Genomic DNA, 6,954 nt, shown 5'->3' on the forward strand with positions numbered 1-6,954 from the left:
TGACAGTGGACCGCATTTGGTGAACTATGAAAAACAATTTACAACAAAGGGTATAAATCCAAAAATGAATCTTTGGGTACTCTGATAGTTCCTATTGCTCTTAAAACCTCTGAATGAAAGTGGAAATGGTCAATTGTATTTGTATCCCACACTGAAGTACAAAAGACTTCAGGAAATATACATGTCGTCCTCCTCTATCTGCAACAAGAGTGTGGCACATTGTCATTGGGAGTAAATGTTCTCAGTTTCCTGCAGAGACACTTTCACTGCGATAGTGATAGCAGAGACCGCCTCCATAGCTGGGTTCTCAGCATGACGGACTGCCAGGAAGAGGGACTGGGTTCGATTCTCGACTGGGCAGGAGATTTTCTCTGCTCGAATAAAAAATACGTGCCCTAGGCGGTCGAACAACCGCAGATGTGATCGCCTGGCCTATACTATCACATGATCGTTTCATTTCAGTGTTAACAGGTACACTATACTGTACGACTGAAATGGTGCGGCAGCTGCAAACAGATCGATTCTTTCTGTCAAAGCATCTAAACTGCACACAGATTTACCGTGAAATTTTTGTGGTAGATGGACCACATGCAGTGTGATGTCCAGCTTTAGTGAAATGGTGCCATCAATTTAACCAAGGCCGCACAGGTGCCGGTGAAGCTGATAGGTATGTCCACATTTTACACCAAGCTTTTTCTATTTTTTTGGCATTCTGAAAGAACAGTTGGAGACAATGAGATTTTCCAGAGACGAGGACGTTCACACAGGGGTTCACAAATGGCTCTGTGAGCAAGGAGCCGATTTGCTATCGTCGAGGAATTGAACGACAGGTAGAAAGTTCCGACCATTGTTTCTGCAGAGACCACCATGTTGAAATATATTGTCGTGTATTTATGTTACTTTGACGTTTAGTGCAACATTCGGTGTGAGTCACTTAGCCTCTCACAATAATGAGTAACTTACTTTCCGAATTTCTCTCGCGTTTTATTGTGCGGTGAATTTCAGATAAATTAATATTAAATAATTTCTTTGCAATGTTGCTATTAACTGCCGTCAATTAATGTACAAAATGCATGTTAGACCATCAGCCGCTTTTTTATTTAAAACCCAAATATCAAGACGTTTCAGTCACAAGACCATATTTATAGAGTAGGGTTAAAACAGTTTAAACCACAACATCACATCTCTCATTACTTAAATAATTACCACGTCTCACAGGTAGAGCGTCTCATGAATTCCAGTATGTCGCACAGGACGTTTGAAGGCAAACATACTAATGATTTGCGAAACAAAGCAACACTGAAGAGATCAGAGATACATACCTCTGATGTTCTCTTCAGTACTGCTTTGTTTCGCATGCCATTAGCACGTTTGCCTTTAAAATTACTGTGTGGTATACTGGAATTCATGACATTCTGTACATGTGAGACATGGCCATTATTTAAGTAATGACAGATGTGATGTTGTGGCTTAAACTGTTTTAACCGTAACCGATGAAGATGGTCTGTGACTGAAACCGGTCGATATTTGGGTTTTACATAATAAAGCGGCTGATGGTCTAACATGCTGAGGCGTGGTGCCTTATATCGCTCCTGTCTAGAGCCTGTGTATCGGGAGAATGACTCATGCGTGGACAGTGACAGATGGTCCGAAAGGGGTTCAGTCGAGTACATAGTCCTAATTTTCATCTGATACAGGACAGTAGCGGACAGGACTAAACAGAAAGACCTATAATGTAGTTAATAATTGTGACAACAAGAGTCCAGTAGTGCACAGAGACATTCAAGAAACGGGTCAAGAGAATGTTTTTGTAAAGTATTCTGTTTATTTGTTGAAGGTTATGTTTGTATAGTTTTGTATATGCTTTTAGTAGTGCGAATGTTGCGTGAATGTGATCTGAAGTAAATACGGAAATCATGGTCTACATCTACATCTACATCTACATCTACATGACTACTCTGTACTTCACATTTAAGTGCTTGGCAGAGGGTTCGTCGAACCACAATCATACTATCTCTCTACCATTCCACTAACGAACAGCGCGCGGGAAAAACGAACACCTAAACCTTTCTGTTCGAGCTCTGATTTCTCTTGTTCTCCTGATGAACGCTGTACGAACTAGTGTGAAAAAGTTTTAAGATAGTGAGAATGCAGACGACGGGAAATTTTGTATCATAATATGTTAACTATGTTTATGGTGAAAGGAAAGCTAATTTGAGTGCAAATGACACCGTAATATCAGAATGTTAAAATATTTGTTTCAGGTAAAAGTACCGTTCGAAAGTGTATTACTTGCTGATTGGTTAGTTCGAAAAGAGCGGACTAACGCGGGAGAATAATGATTTTCTATTGGCCTTAAAGAAAACTGACCAATCAGAACGGAGTTTTTGTCGCACGTCATTTCTCTTGGAGATATAGAATGCTGACAGTAGTCTAAGGAGTCGGAGCCTAGCATTTCAGTGGTACGAAGGATGTTATAATTTGTTTTATTAGTTGTGCTACATGTTTCAAAAGTGTCTTAAAGTGGAGGAATATTTATTCCGCTGTGTTTTTAGAGAAAGTAAGGATTTTTCAAGTAATTGGAAATTTGTAGTAAGATCTTATCTAACTTAAACTTACTCTAAGGACAACACACACACACACACACACACACACACACACACACACACACACCCATGCCCGAAGGAGGATCGAACCTCCGACGGGGGCAGTCGTGCGATCCGAGACAGGACGCCTGAGACCGCGTGGCTACCCCGAGCGGCATTTTTCATGTAATTTTGTGTATGAGAAAAGACAGTAATTCTGCGTGGTGTGTTGAGTAGATCGGTGACTAAAAACTTGAGTGCAGTAGACACCGATAAACTTAATGGTGACTATTTTCATTTAAGAACAATCCGTGCTTAGTGGCTGTTCAGATTTCTGGAAATACGTTACCATAAACTTGCTAGCGTTAACGAAAGGGTTTGTGCATGACTGTGTAAAGATTAGCACAGGCTGAGCAGTGACCGTGTACATTATCAAGGTTCAGAGTGTGCCGAAGTGTTGCCAGTATTTTCACCTTTCATTCAAAATTAAGATATTTTCCCGACTCTTAGAACAGTTACGTTGTATGCAGCCTGTTGCGAGTTGCAGTACAGTAGGTTTCTGTTCGGCTTTCCTAGCGGCGATCTGCTGCAACGAGTTCACAGGTAGATGCAGGTAATGAACGAACGTTACCGCACCGCCACAGTGCGTTTTATACATTAATATTACAGGGGAAAATCAACAAAGATCCCATCATATCAGTGAAAGTAACGGAGAAATGGGTGCGAATCTTTTGATGGTAACGGTTCATAATATTTCCCCTGAAGTTCTATAGATCCGCCAACAGAGCGGTTGAGAAGCAGGGAGGCAGAACGAGTGGTACACAGGATATTCGCACCTTCGATACCGACCCATTTTTTCTCGAAAAGGTTTCGTCTCGTCTTTCTGCGGATAAAACTCGTTTCAGGTAACATCGTGAGAGCATACTGAATGATGAAACTTGGGAATGTGATACAAAATTAGAACCATGGAACAGAGTTCTCAAAACAACACAGTAAGTTGTTCAAAAATGTTTTTCGTATTTTTCGTCGATTCGGTGATATCGTCAGGAAACTCTTTCTGGCAACACGCCACGCAAGTTCCATCGAATCGAGTGGAACTGCATTTTACTGCTTTTGGCATCACAATAGGCGTACAATAGTAGGTTGTTACTGTTTCTCTGGTGGTGTGTAATGTGTTATTTTTCAATAATGGCTTAGTCTAAGGAAGATTATGCTATAGTTATAATATTTGTAGTGCATTCCTAAAATTGCCACCATCAGGGTGAATTTATGTAAAGAGAAATAAAGGTCCTCCTTGCGGATTCATATTTTGGGCGACTGAAGACACAGATTAGCAATAGTAAACATCTGTAGCCAACAAATGAAAGTCGTCCTTGCAAATTCATGTTTTTGGGCGAGTGACGGCACAGGTTGGAAGTAGTAAACATCCGTAGCTAACTAAAGGATACGAAAAGCTTCTCAGAATTGAATGTCCACCCTTTCGAGTGGAGGTCTCGGGTACTAGGACCGTTCACTATTGTAAGAAAATGGAACACTTGCATCTTTCCTTACGATGTCATTTGTTCTTTATCTACCAGTTTCGGCGTTTCAGTGCACTGTCTTCAGGCCTTAGTTGATGCTGAAGGGGTAATCGCAATTAATATATACTATGCAACTGTTGACAGTTGATGGTTGGAGAGACGACATCACAGTTACAGATAGTCAGCGTAAATCAGTTATGTTGGTCACTGATGCATAGTATATATGGATCGTGATAACCCCGTTAGCATCAAATAAGGCCTGAAGATCGTTCACTGAATCGCCGAAACTACTATCTACACAATAAATGACATTATAAGGCCGGCTGTAGGTTTTCCATTTTCTTACTTCTCAGAATTGGTAGAAGTGGAGAGATTGTTGGTGCACTGCATCTCGGGCCACATCTTTCCAAATGAGGAACAGCACGGGAATCTGAAGTGAGGGGAAATGTTTGGAAGATTTTAGATAATGATGTTTTTGTCCTTACATCCTTAATATTAATTTTGTATTAACCGGTGATGATTTCAAAACATGAGAAGCTTTCTACTACTGATATCAAGGTTGACATCCAAGCTACGTTTTCATACGGTCGGCAGAGTCGGTGCCAGTGCTAACATACACTCCTGGAAATTGAAATAAGAACACCGTGAATTCATTGTCCCAGGAAGGGGAAACTTTATTGACACATTCCTGGGGTCAGATACATCACATGATCACACTGACAGAACCACAGGCACATAGACACAGGCAACAGAGCATGCACAATGTCGGCACTAGTACAGTGTATATCCACCTTTCGCAGCAATGCAGGCTGCTATTCTCCCATGGAGACGATCGTAGAGATGCTGGATGTAGTCCTGTGGAACGGCTTCCCATGCCATTTCCACCTGGCGCCTCAGTTGGACCAGCGTTCGTGCTGGACGTGCAGACCGCGTGAGACGACGCTCCATCCAGTCCCAAACATGCTCAATGGGGGACAGATCCGGAGATCTTGCTGGCCAGGGTAGTTGACTTACACCTTCTAGAGCACGTTGGGTGGCACGGGTTACATGCGGACGTGCATTGTCCTGTTGGAACAGCAAGTTCCCTTGCCGGTCTAGGAATGGTAGAACGATGGGTTCGATGACGGTTTGGATGTACCGTGCACTATTCAGTGTCCCCTCGACGATCACCAGTGGTGTACGGCCAGTGTAGGAGATCGCTCCCCACACCATGATGCCGGGTGTTGGCCCTGTGTGCCTCGGTCGTATGCAGTCCTGATTGTGGCGCTCACCTGCACGGCGCCAAACACGCATACGACCGTCATTGGCACCAAGGCAGAAGCGACTCTCATCGCTGAAGACGACACGTCTCCATTCGTCCCTCCATTCACGCCTGTCGCGACACCACTGGAAGCGGGCTGCACGATGTTGGGGCGTGAGCGGAAGACGGCCTAACGGTGTGCGGGACCGTAGCCCAGCTTCATGGAGACGGTTGCGAATGGTCCTCGCCGATACCCCAGGAGCAACAGTGTCCCTAATTTGCTGGGAAGTGGCGGTGCGGTCCCCTACGGCACTGCGTAGGATCCTACGGTCTTGGCGTGCATCCGTGCGTCGCTGCGGTCCGGTCCCGGGTCGACGGGCACGTGCACCTTCCGCCGACCACTGGCGACAACATCGATGTACTGTGGAGACCTCACGCCCCACGTGTTGAGCAATTCGGCGGTACGTCCACCCGGCCTCCCGCATGCCCACTATACGCCCTCGCTCAAAGTCCGTCAACTGCACATACGGTTCACGTCCACGCTGTCGCGGCATGCTACCAGTGTTAAAGACTGCGATGGAGCTCCTTATGCCACGGCAAACTGGCTGACACTGACGGCGGCGGTGCACAAATGCTGCGCAGCTAGCGCCATTCGACGGCCAACACCGCGGATCCTGGTGTGTCCGCTGTGCCGTGCGTGTGATCATTGCTTGTACAGCCCTCTCGCAGTGTCCGGAGCAAGTATGGTGGGTCTGACACACCGGTGTCAATGTGTTCTTTTTTCCATTTCCAGGAGTGTATATCGCGTTGCGAGCACAGATAAAGCTAGTAGCTTAATGTTCTTAACTCTGCTGGAGGGAAATACTAGGTAGTTACTTCTGGAGTACTATTCGCTAAGGCAGACCTCTAAATACGTGTCTAGAGACGTGGTTGGTCTCAGCTTTTTGAATACGGGCAGCCCAGGAGCCCCCGTTGGGATTGATTCCCGCTGTCCGCAAGGCGGCAACGGCCTTAGATCAGAGTAGCCGCAGGTGCCTTGAGTATTGCTTGACTGGCGATTCTGCGCATTCTGTTGGCTGATGCAAGCACGTGATACCGACATTTTGGCGTTTCCAGTGTAAGGAAATTCCAGAATGTAACCATCTGGACGATATGGGTAAATCGGACGAGTCATCAGCATAGGTGCAGTGGCGTGAATATCTGAACCACTGAGTAGCAACTGAAAACATACGGCGTACCAACCTCTGGCCACTTAGTGGGCATACAGTACGTGAAGAACTCCTGGCAGGCTTCCCTTGCGTTTCAGCGTCTACAGAGTAATTCTTGGTCGTCATTGTGTCGCAAGTTGTGAATCCTCCCCTCCAAGCCGTGGGTTCCTGGGAGCGGAGAGGAAGGTGAGTAAGGCGGAGAGGCGATGCCCAGACGTGCAGCCGCGACGTCAATAGAAAGATAGAGGTACATGGTCGCAGTCTGGCGCAGTTCTTGCTGAATCCTTCGAGTAAGTGCCGCTTCTTAATGCTACAGTTGCATTTCCTCTGAGCAGCTCACAATGTGCGAGGTCGATTCCGAAACTTGTGTTGTTATTCAGTCATTTGACTTTTTGGATCTT

This window comes from Schistocerca nitens, chromosome 5 (genome assembly GCF_023898315.1).
Source record: "Schistocerca nitens isolate TAMUIC-IGC-003100 chromosome 5, iqSchNite1.1, whole genome shotgun sequence".
In the NCBI taxonomy this organism is placed as follows: Eukaryota; Metazoa; Arthropoda; class Insecta; order Orthoptera; family Acrididae; genus Schistocerca; species Schistocerca nitens.